A 12,935-nucleotide genomic window follows, 5' to 3' on the forward strand; every position below is an offset into this window, starting at 1 on the left:
CTTCTTCAGACTGTGCGGCGTCACGGCCGTGGCATGCTATTAGGGATCAGCTGACGCCGCCTAGTCTGAAGAAGCGTGAAGAAGGGGAGTGAGAGGCTAGTATATGCACTGCGCATGGTCATGGATACCAGGCCCACTGTGGGATCACATTAGACGACACTGCGAGGTGTGATTTCGGGCAGCGTGGACGCACAGGCGCAGCCAGGACGACAACAAATGATGTCAGAGGACGGGCAGCGCAAACTGTGCATGGCCAAGGGATAACATAACAGCGCAGGGTCCATGACGGAATCAAACAACGCTAAGGAGGCAGCGCACGGTGCCAAGGGGGTAGCAATGACGGCTGTGCTGCGTCACATTACAAAGGAAAGTCCCACCTCCGGGACGGTTGGACGGTGTGAGGGGACACATTACATGAGTGTGTAGTTCAGCGTTTGCAAGGAGCATAATTTCAAGAGCGACCTTTCCCTTGTGCAGTATTAGTGCTGCACATGGTGGCTCTTTCAGTAACAAACGCCTAGGGGGGGGGGGACAGGTCCCCTTACATTTTAGTTGTGCCAGCGTGGCGGTCGCATGACACGTTGCCGGATACACAGCTGGGGATCAGCTGACGTTACTGAACCCCAATAACAGAGGAGCGACTGTTGACTGTGCACACAGCACTTCCAGGCACCAACTGGCGGTGTTAGAGCCCAGGGACAGCAGGAGGAGCAGATTGGAGGTATTGCCGCACACACAGCTGGGGATCAGCTGACGTTACTGAACCCCAATAACAGAGGAGCGACTGTTGACTGTGCACACAGCACTTCCAGGCACCAACTGGCGGTGTTAGAGCCCAGGGACAGCAGGAGGAGCAGATTGGAGGTATTGCCGCACACACAGCTGGGGATCAGCTGACGTTACTGAACCCCAATAACAGAGGAGCGACTGTTGACTGTGCACACAGCACTTCCAGGCACCAACTGGCGGTGTTAGAGCCCAGGGACAGCAGGAGGAGCAGATTGGAGGTATTGCCGCACACACAGCTGGGGATCAGCTGACGTTACTGAACCCCAATAACAGAGGAGCGACTGTTGACTGTGCACACAGCACTTCCAGGCACCAACTGGTGGTGTTAGAGCCCAGGGACAGCAGGAGGAGCAGAGGAACAGAGTGTAGGCCGAAGCCTGATTGGAGCAAGTTGAAAGGAAACCTTTAACCCCCCCCCCAAGACGTTTGTAGCTGAAAGAGCCATCTTGTGCAGCACTAAGGATGCAAAAGGAAAAGGTTGCTCTTTTAATTATGCTCCTTGCAAACACCGAAGTAAACACTAAAAATGTGTCCCTTTATACCGTTAAACCGTTCCGGAGGTGCGAATTTCCTTCGTAATGGGACACAGCACAGCTGTCATTCCTATCCCCTTGATGCCGTGCGCTGCCTCCTCAGCTTTGTTTTAAGCTGTCACGGAGCCTGCGCTGTTCTGTTAGCCCTTGGCCATGCCCAATTAGCGCTGCCTGTCTTCTGACATAATTTGGTGTCAGGCTGTCAGTGCCTGTGCGTCCACGCTGCTCCAGATCCCACCTCGCAGTCTCGTCTAACGTAATCCCACAGCGGGCCTTGGAACCATGGGCATGCACAGTGCATAACCTCGACTCTCACTCCCCTCCTTCCCTCTTCTTCAGACTGTGCGGTGTCACGGCCGTGGCATGCTAGGGATCAGCTGACGGCGCACAGTCTAAAGAAGGCGGAGGGAAATGAGCGAGAGCCCGAGGGGAAGATATGCACTGCGCATGCCCATGGATCCCAGGCCCGCAGTGTGACTCAATCAGAAGACACTGCGAGGCGGGATCTCGGGCAGCGCGGCCGCACAGGCGCAGCCAGCCTGACACCAAATTATGTCAGAAGACAGGCAGCGCAAATAGGGCATGCCCAAGGGATAACAGAACAGCGCAGGCTCCGTGACAGCTTAAAACAACGCTGAGGAGGCAGCGCATGGCACCAAGGGGGTAGGAATGACGGCTGTGCTGCGTCACATTACGAAGGAAAGTCCCAGCTCCGGGACGGTATAACGGTATCAGTGAACACATTTTATAAGTGTTAAGTTCTGCGTGTGCAAAGAGCTAAAAAAAAAGAGCTACCTTTTCCTTGTGCAGCATTACTGCTGCACAAGATGGCTCTTTCAGTAACAAACGACGGGGGGGGGGGGGGACAGGTTCCCTTACATTTAGGTTGTTGTGCCAGCGTGGCGGTCGCAGGACACATTGCCGGCTACACAGCTGGGGATCAGCTGACGTTACTGAAACCCAATAACACTGGGTCGTATGTTTTTACTGTGCAGCCTGCACTTCTGAGCCGCAACTGGCGGTGTTGGAGCCCAGGAATAGCAGTTCAGGTGGTAGAAAGATGAACACAGCAGGAGACCTGGATGACACCCAATTACTTAATCAGGCAGAGGAGTGGCAAATTCCTGCGAGATCCAGGCCTGGTTCATTTTCAGGAAAGTAAGCCGGTCAACGTTATCGGAGGATAGTCGCATGCGACGGTCTGTTAGTACACCACCTGCGGCACTAAAGACACGTTCCGATAAGACACTAGCCGCAGGGCAAGCCAGCACCTCCAATGCATACTGGCTTAGCTCTGGCCATGTATCCAGCTTAGAGACCCAAAACTTGAACGGGGAAGAGCCGTCTGGGAGTACAGTAAGAGGGCAAGCCATGTAGTCTGTCACCATCTGACGGAACCGTTGCCTCCTGCTGACTGGAGCCGCCGGTGATGGTGTAGACATTTGGGGCGGGCACACAAAAGTGTGCCAGAGTTGTGCCATACTGGGCTTGCCTTGGGCAGAGGCACTGCTTCTGCTCCCTCTTTGGGCAGAGCCTCCCCCACTGCCTCGACGCACTGAGCTGCTTTGTAAAGCACTAGCAGCACTCCTCTCAGTTGGACAGGAGAAGATGATGGAATTCACCAGTGTGTAGTGGTACTCCCGCAATTTACGCTCCCGGGTCAACGCAGGGATGAGGTTTTGGACGTTGTCCCGGTAGCGAGGATCGAGGAGGGTGAACACCCAATAATCAGGCATGTTGAGAATGTGGTCGATGCGGCGGTCGTTTCTCAGGCACTGCAGCATGAAATCCACCATGTGCTGCAGAGTGCCAACTGGCCCAGAAACGCTGTCCCCTGCTTGAGACATGATCTCTGCCCGCTCGTCATCACCCCACCCTCGCTGTACACACTGACCACTGGACAATTGTGTCGCTCCCTCCTCTGGACGGAGCTCTTCCTCCTCCATTGACTCCTCCTCATCCTCCTCACAAATTGGCCCCTGCGTACCCCTTTGTGAGGAACCACGTGGCGCTGACTCTCCAGAAGCTGATGGAAAAGGTGACTCCTCATCCTCCACCTCTTCCACCACATCATCCCTTAACCCTTGCAAAGTTTGCTGAAGCAGGCAGATAAGGGGGACAGTCATGCTGACTATTGCATCATCTGCACTTGCCATCCGCGTGGAATAATCAAAAGGACGCAAAACCTGGCAGACGTCCTTCATAGTGGCCCACTCTGTGGTTGTGAAGTCTGATCGGCGCTGACTGCGACTTCTTTGCGCCTGATGCAGCTGGTACTCCATAACTGCTTGCTGCTGCTCACACAACCGCTCCAACATATGTAACGTGGAATTCCACCGGGTAGGTAGGTCACATATGATGCGGTGTTCCGGAAGGCGGAATCGGCGCTGCAGAGCAGCAATGCGGGATCTGGCCAAGCTGGAACGCCGCAAGTGAGCACACTCTAGGCGGACCTTGTGCAGCAGGGCATCAAGATCCGGATAGTCCCTCAGAAAACTCTGCACAACCAAATTGAGCACATGTGCCAGACATGGGATGTGAGTGAGGTTGCCAAGGGCCAAAGCTGCCACCAGATTTCGGCCATTGTCACACACTACCATGCCTGGCTGGAGATTCGCTGGCAGTAACCACACATCGCTCTCCTGCTTGATGGCATTCCAGAGCTCCTGCCCTGTGTGGCTTCGATGCCCCAATGAAACTAGTTTCAAGACGGCCTGCTGACGTTTGGCCACGGCTGTGCTCATGTCGGTCATAGGTAAACGTTCACGGGTCCATGTGGAGGTGGACTGTGACGGATCCTGCAGAGAGGAATCAGAGGAACTGGTGTAAGAGGAGGAGTCGACGCGTACAGACTGGATTCCTGCAATCCTTGGAGTGGGCAGGACACGTCCTGCGCCACTCGCACGATCTGTACCTGGCTCAACAACATTAACCCAATGGGCAGTGAGGGAAACATATCGCCCCTGTCCATGCTGACTGGTCCACGCATCGGTGGTGAGGTGGACCTTGCTACTGACGGCGTTCAGTAGCGCATGTTTTATGTTTGCCTCAACATGCCTGTGCAGGGCAGGGACAGCCTGCCTGCTGAAGTAAAAGCGGCTGGGCACCTTGTACTGTGGGACTGCCAATGCCATCAAGTCACGGAAGCTGTCAGTCTCCACCAGCCTGAACGAGAGCATTTCCAGGGACAACAGTTTGGCAATGCCTGCATTCAGAGCCTGTGCTCGGGGGTGGTTGGCCGAAAATGCCCGCCTTTTCTCCCATGCCTGGACTACCGATGGCTGTAGAGTAGACTGGGAGTGTGAGGATGACTGGGAAGGTGGTGCTGTGGGTGGAATTACACTAGGTCTCTGGACAACAGTGGAGGAAGAGGCAACACGAGATGAAGAGGTGGTAGCTGCCGCTGTTGGTTGGCCTACGTCTTCACTGTGTTTCTGTAACTCCACCGCGTGCCTGTTCCGCACATGTTTCCACATATTTGTGGTATTGAGGTTGCTGACACTTTTACCTCTTTTTACTTTCTGATGACACAGCTTGCATTTGACAAAACAAATGTCATCTGCAACTGTGTCAAAAAAGGACCAGGCACTGCAAGTCTTGGGAGCGCCCTTTTTGGCTTTGGAAAGAGACAGGCTCCTAACGGGTGCCAAAGTGGAGGCTACAGGCTCCGCAGTCTTCCCCCTCCCTCTCCCTCTTTGGCCCGTAAGGGGAAGCTCTTCCTCAGAGCTGCTCTCACCACCTTCCTGTTCCTCACGCCACGATGGGTCAAGGACCTCATCATCTCCACTACCCTCTGCCACCAACTGCTCCTCCTGGGTAGTCTCGGCAGCACAGTACGCATCAGAAAGCGGCACCTGAGTTTCATCATCAGATGCGTACTGCGCTGTGGTCACCGGAGGCACTGGCCCACCTGCCTCTTCAGAGTCAGAGAGATAAAGCTTTTGGGCATCACTGCACACTGCCTCTTCTTCCATTTCTCCAATGCTGCTTGGCTGGCCCCCTGTTTCCAAGCCAAGAGATTCAGAGAACAGAAGTAGAGACGGCTCCTGCCCTGGGCTCTCTGACTGCCTGGCCAATTTGGCAGGTGGTGAAGAGACAGATGGCTGCTCTCCAGTGCTCTGTGCCTGAGAGGATGTGGCACTAACTGAAGTCGATGCCGAGGCGTTAGCTGCCATCCACCCGACAACGGCTTCAATTTGGTCTTCACGTAGCAGCGGTGCACGGCGCTCTCCGACAAAGCTGCGCATGAAGGACTGTTCCCTGCTGAAACTGAGTGACGACGAGTCACCGGCGCCCGCAGCAGGCACAGAATCACCACGTCCTCTCCCTGCTCCTCTCCCTGCTCCGCGCCCACGCCCACGTGCCTTACTCCCTGCCCTCTTCATCTTGGTTGACAGATAAAGATAAGCAGAAAAGTACTAAGGCCTTAGTGTGCTTATTCCTGAAATGCTCCTCCTAACAGGTGTAAGAAACACTAATGTTGTAAATTGTGGACTAAACTTTATTATTTTTCAAATGTGGCCTACACAAGTGTTAAGTTGTGTTTGGTGAAAGTGTGCTTATTCCTGAAATGCTCCTCCTAACAGGTGTAAGAAACACTAATGTTGTAAATTGTGGACTAAACTTTATTATTTTTCAAATGTGGCCTACACAAGTGTTAAGTTGTGTTTGGTGAACTTAACTTTTTTTTTGGTGCAGATCGGGCTACAGAGCTAGTTTAAATCACACGGAGACCGTGTAGACAGCCGTAAACGGCGCTGCAAGGCCAAAAAACCCTCCTCTCGATTATCCTATATAGTGTTTTTCCACTATTTAGCTGGATACGAGTGGAAAGACACTAATAGGAATTTTTTTTTTCAAATTTTAAACTGGCTGCACTATTTGAAAAAAAGGAAATTGTTTTTCAAGGTATGAGGCAGTAACGCACCCTGAGCTGAATCCAACCGGCTATGGCTGCACACAGACTACAGGGCGAGGTGCGCTCACACAGAGACCGTGCAGACAGCCGTAAACGGCGCTGCAAGGCCAACAAACCCTCCTCTAGGTTATCCTATATAGTGTTTTTCCACTATTTAGCTGGATACGAGTGGAAAGACACTAATAGGAATTTTTTTTTTCAAATTTTAAACAGGCTGCACTATTTGAAAAAAAGTAAATTTTTTTTCAAGGTATGAGGCAGTAACGAACCCTGAGCTGAATCCAACCGGCTATGGCTGCACACAGACTACAGGGCGAGCTGGGCTCACACGGAGACCGTGCAGACAGCCGTAAACGGCGCTGCAAGGCCAAAAAAACCTCCTCTAGGTTATCCTATATAGTGTTTTTCCACTATTTAGCTGGATACGAGTGGAAAGACACTAATAGGAATTTTTTTTTTTCAAATTTTAAACAGGCTGCACTATTTGAAAAAAAGTAAAATTTTTCTCAAGGTATGAGGCAGTAATGAACCCTGAGCTGAATCCAACCGGCTATGGCTGCACACAGACTACAGGGCGAGCTGCGCTCACACAGAGACCGTGCAGACAGCCGTAAACGGCGCTGCAAGGCCCAAAAACCCCCCTCTAGGTTATCCTATGTAGTGTTTTTCCACAATAGAGCTGGAGACTGGTGGAAAAACACTAATAGGAAATTTGAGAAAAAATGTGCAGCAGGCTGCACTAAGAGCAAAAAAGGACAACTGTGTGAGGCAGTGTGAACCCCCCCTGAGCTGAATACAACCGGGTATATGGCTGCACACAGACTACAGAGTGAGCTGCACACACACACACAGAGACCTTGCAGAACGCTGTTAAAACAGCGCTGCAAGGCAAGAGCAAGGTGAACAGTGAAGAACACACAGCGTTTTGCTAAATTAGCCTTTGGAAAGGAAAATAAAGCAATTAGCTAGCTCGACTGGCCCTCAGTTAGAACACAGCGTCCTGTCCCTAACTGAAATCACAGCAGAGTGAGCGCAAAATGGCGGCAGCGTTTTTTATAGTGCAGAGTGACATCATTTCAGCAGCCAATCCAAGCCTTGCCAGTACTTACATGCCCACCATGCTAAACAGGATGTGCCCACACTTCCAATCATTCCTCATTGGCTGCTGCGTTCAGTTTGAATTCTGGGAACTTCCGATTCCGGTATCCGATACGCGGGAAGTATCGGAATTCGGTATCGGAATTCCGATACCGCAAATATCGGCCGATACCCGATACTTGCGGTATCGGAATGCTCAACACTACTTAAGATCTTTTTATTCAACAACAGACTGGTATTTTTGGCACACTAGAGCAAATAAATAATCTATATTGAACATGTGCACATCCACTTTTAATTGAATTGAGTATTACCAGTAGAGTTGAGCAAATTTTTCAATATTCGGTTCGGAAACAATTGTCAAACATAAATTTGGCACAAATAAGGTACCAATATGGCACGAATATGGCAAATTCAGATTCGGCGATCGATTCCGAACATATTCGCTCACCTATAATTTTCAGTAAATTCATTATTGGACGCTACTATTTACAGTAGCATCATGGCTTCCATTTACAATCGATCATGACAACTATGCCAGATCCATTTTCACATAGATGCGATCAAATTTTATTGATTTTAATAGGGTCCCTCACCATTCCCTTTACAGCTTCAATAAAATTACCTATAATATGTTGCAAATACTGGTGGTCTATATATGAAGAAGAGAATGGCTAATGAAATCCATTATTAAACTTTACATAAGCCAGCTCAGATGTAATGTGGCAAGATGGTATCTATTTCCTGGAGCAACACCCTGGAAGGAATTTTTGGAATGTGAAGCAGACACTGGACATTGGATTGAATACCATATATGGAGTGGAGTTGGCAAGGACCTATCACAGACTGACACCATTACTATTCAGAAGTTGTGCAACACCCACTTTCTTCCTGTTTCAAGATTCTTTTGTTCTAACAATAAAGTGTTGTGTGCCAGGCTTTGCCAAGGAAAGAGCATACATCCGACTCTGTGTCTGGTGTGTCTCTTTTATGCGCGCACTGGGCTCATATTTTGGTCAGGAACAGGCAATCACAAAAGGTCTCACCTTAAGAGATCAGACCAACATATACAGTCCAAATAATGTATCAAGACTGCAGTCTATCATGTCCCATTTTATGTGCAAGGGGAATTGAAACCCCTTAGGTAAAAACTGTGTTTTTTATACCTCTTATAGTTTGGATATTATTGACCATGATTAACTCTTTAAAAAAAAAAGAGGTTAAAGTTTTAGTTAACTTTTTTATATTAAGAACAACTTAATATGCATGAGCTGGTAAATGTGTACTTGATATGTAAAGTGCACCTGTCTGTTTAACTAGCCGTGATATGGCGGCTTTCAATGAATATTCAGAATGTATTATTACATTAAGCCATTTACTTTATCTGCCGTTTCCCAGTTATTGTTCTTCTATTCATGTGAGTATATCTTGCAGATATTTCAATGCACAGGGAAATGGAGACATTGATTTGGAATGCATTATGAATATGCAAAGCTAGGCAGCATATGGACAGATAATTCTGACAAATTGGAGGTGTTGCACCAAACGTAACAAGACTGAGGACACAATTACAGATATCAGATTAAAATTCCCCTTTGTGTTAATGGAAGGATATGGGAGCTATTCACTGTAATTAGAAATCATTTGGAATAAAATTGCATTGTGAGTCTGAAACACTATTTCTGTTTATTCTATTTGCAGTTGAAATTCGCCTGCAATTTTCTTTCTTATACTCCGCGACAATGAAATGAAGTGATGTTTATTGTCTGCAATGGGACACTAAGTGCTTCGTTCGCGTAAAAATGGAAATATTTGCTGTACAAATCACCCAATATACAAAAATAGATGGTGCTTTCCATACTTCAGCTACATCTAGCTTAGATATAGTGTTTCTTTTAACAATGCAGCTTGTGGTTAGGCATGGTATTACAAGTGAAACATTAATTAATAATTTGATGTGAAATATGATCAAGTCTTCTTGATAGGGCAGAGACACATTTCTATCTTTCGAAACGTTCTCCTGTTTACATGATTGCATTCCTCAAATCCCATAATCAGAACCGTCTTATGGATATTGGAATTGTGGGATATCTTAAAAGACTCCAGAAATTAACCTCATGACTGTGGTCGGTGTGGACCCACTGCACCACTGGCCGGGTTTACCCTGGAGGGGCGTAACTAAATGGTTACCTGGATTTCACTAGAGCCTCTAATGGTGAGGATAGGTTTGGCCATTAGGGTAGCCACCAGGTAGCACTCCAGGGGAGTCCATAGACCTGCAGTAGCTGACTGAAGGACCAGAGGCAAAACATGAGATACAAAGGATAAAGACACATATGTGGTCAGACAATTTGAGGTATGGGCAGGCAGCACAGGTTCAAAGTACACAGATTGGATCAGGCATGGAGAGATCAGACAAAATGAGAAGACAAGCCGGGTTGGTAACAGTAGAAACAAACAGCGAAAAACCTTGACTGGGAACTAGATATGAACTGCAAGCTAGAACAAAAGCCCAAGAAAGTAGTGGAGGTGGAGCTGCCTGATATATCCTCTTTTGGCAGGGGATAGGACAGGCAAACAGAACTCTGCAGGACACTGCAGAGTTTAGGAGTACCTCCATATAGTCAAGTGGAGACAGCAGGAAGATGCAGTGGTGCCGGAAGTCATGCAAGAGGCAACTCAGCAAGATGGTCTGACATGAGGAGAAGCAGCAAGGTAACTGCAATGAGTAGGATGGCACTGAGAAGACATGTAAGTTCTTAATTGACAGCCCCCCAAAGAAGCCCACGTGAAACACACGTTGGGGCTGCTGCTGTCGGCATAGGAACACAGCAGGTTACTATGGGTGAGATATCTCTCATTTCTGATAAATTTTTGCCATGTCTCCTTAGGGTACTTTTTATACAGATCTTATTACTCTTATCTATGTATGCACTTTATGGTTGTTACCATTATCCCTTTGTTTAGATCATGGCATTGATAAAGACAACTGATTATTTTGGGTGTTATCAATATTTACTGTTGGTGTCTCTCTATATGAAGAACCAATGATGTATGTTTTCTTTTTATATCAATTACAGAGAAACACCTTTTTTTGTGAACCCCTAGAGACTATATTGAGTTATGTTAATTCCCATGCCTGTCATTATTGTGTGTAGCTTGTTTTTAACACCATGTGCCTTGCCTTAAACCTTATATCTTGTATAAAGTAGCTTTTATTATGTTATAATAAAATTTTGCATGTTTTATTATATTCTAGCTTCCTACTCCGAGTCTCTGTTAGGATAAAATATCTAAGTGGAGTGTCCAGTATTTTATTATTCTGGTCCTTTTCGGTCATATACAGTAGCTATGAGATACCTTGGTATCGCTATATGATGATTTCAGTTTGGATGATATTGATAGCAAAGTGCAAAAAGGGGTTTGCGTTGGGATTGTGACCTATTATGTGGGGCTTATATTTAAAAACTGCTTATTGTTTGCAGTCAATTGACAGTCCCTTTACATGATATGAGAGATAAATATTGATATCCATCAATGACATCCAATCTTTTAAATGCCAAATCCAAGGCTAGCCCTGGAAACTAATATTGCTGTAATTTTTAGATTATTGCTTCCCCACGGTGACAATATGGCAAAAGCGATATTCTGAGAGGCTCCTCCACACTGTGCTGACACCTGTAATTTGATGTCAGCATAGTGGAAGTGAATGGAGTGGACACAGCTGGTGATGTCCCTCTTCATTGTTACTCTACCTAATACATTTTGTGAGTCAGAGGAGCCCCAGGCCTATAAAAAAGATATAAGTAGTGTTTTTTTTTAATTAAACCTAGAAAAGAATACGCACAGTGAAGTGTTAATGTGTCTCTAATGCGGGTGGAAGGACAGCACCATAAATGGTCCAATGCACCACTCAGCTTCCCAATACTATCCAGACAATGACCTGATACTAATTTATCCCTAGACAGTATTTACGTTCTTAATGCATGGGGCACATCATATCTCATACTACATAGCAGTCATATAATACAACCTGTTATCTCTATATTCCCTAAATGGGAAATGTGTAGATAGCCCACCTAGATAAAAGAGAAAAACAAACTAAAGGGTGACAGTAGCAGTACCCTCTTATACAATACTGTAGGCGATCAAGAGAGAGAGAAGTGTCAGAATGATTGACAGCTGCAATATGAAATGTCAGGAACTTAAAAGTGGAAGGTGATAAAAATAAATGCCAAAAGTTTATTAGCTGTCTTCCATTGATGATGTTTCAACTACCCTTAAGTATTTCAAAATTAGAAGGAAAATTGAACTCACCATCCTGTTTTTAAAAACTTCATTACTTTAATTGGAAAAGTTAAGACATCGGGTTGCATGGGTGAATGGAATGTATGGAGGACCTTGTGCATTCCGTTCACCCCTGCAACTCGAAGTTTTAATGCTTCCAATTAAAGTAATGAATATAGATGAGCCATGTTCGAGTCGAACTGTTCGCCAATTTCAAATGCGAGCTGTTTTGGGCGGTGTTTGAGTCGTTCGACTAACTCAAACAATTTGCTTAACACCTTTACCCCCAAAGGTGGTTTGCACGTTATGGACAGGGCCAATTTTTACAATTCTGACCACTGTCCCTTTATGAGGTTATAACTCTGGAACGCTTCAACGGATCCCGGTAATTCTGACACTGTTTTCTCATGACATATTGTACTTCATGATAGTGGTAAAATTTCTTTGATATTACCTGCGTTTATTTGTGAAAAAAACGGAAATTTGGCAAAAATTTTGAAAATTTTGCAATTTTCCAACTTTGAATTTTTATACAATTAAATCACAGAGATATGTCACACAAAATACTTAATAAGTAACATTTCCCACATGTCTACTTTACATCAGCACAATTTTGGAACCAACATTTTTTTTTGTTAGGGAGTTATAAGGGTTAAAAGTTGACCTGCAATTTCTCATTTTTACAACACCATTTTTTTTAGGGACCACATCTCATTTGAAGTCATTTTGAGGGGTCTATATGATAGAAAATACCCAAGTGTGACACCATTCTAAAAACTGCACCCCTCAAGCTGCTCAAAACCACATTCAAGAAGTTTATTAACCCTTCAGGTGTTTCACAGGAATGTTTGGAATGTTTAAATAAAAATGAACATTTAACTTTTTTTCACAAAAAATTTACTTCAGCTCCAATTTGTTTTATTTTACCAAGGGTAACAGGAGAAAATGGACCCCACACGTTGTTGTACAATTTGTCCTGAGTACGCCGATACCCCACATGTGGGGGTAAACCACTGTTTGGGCGCATAACAGAGCTCGGAAGCAAAGGAGCGCCATTTTACTTTTCAATGCAAAATTGACAGGAATTGAGATGGGACGCCATGTTGCGTTTGGAGAGCCACTGATGTGCCTAAACATTGAAACCCCCCACAAGTGACACCATTTTGCAAAGTAGACCCCCTATGGAACTTATCTAGAGGTGTGGTGAGCACTTTGACCCACCAAGTGCTTCACAGAAGTTTATAATGCAGAACCGTAAAAATAAAAAATAGTTTTTTTCACAAAAATTATCTTTTCGCCCCCAATTTTTT

The sequence above is a fragment of the Ranitomeya imitator genome, chromosome 10 (assembly GCF_032444005.1).
Source record: "Ranitomeya imitator isolate aRanImi1 chromosome 10, aRanImi1.pri, whole genome shotgun sequence".
Lineage (NCBI taxonomy): Eukaryota > Metazoa > Chordata > Amphibia > Anura > Dendrobatidae > Ranitomeya > Ranitomeya imitator.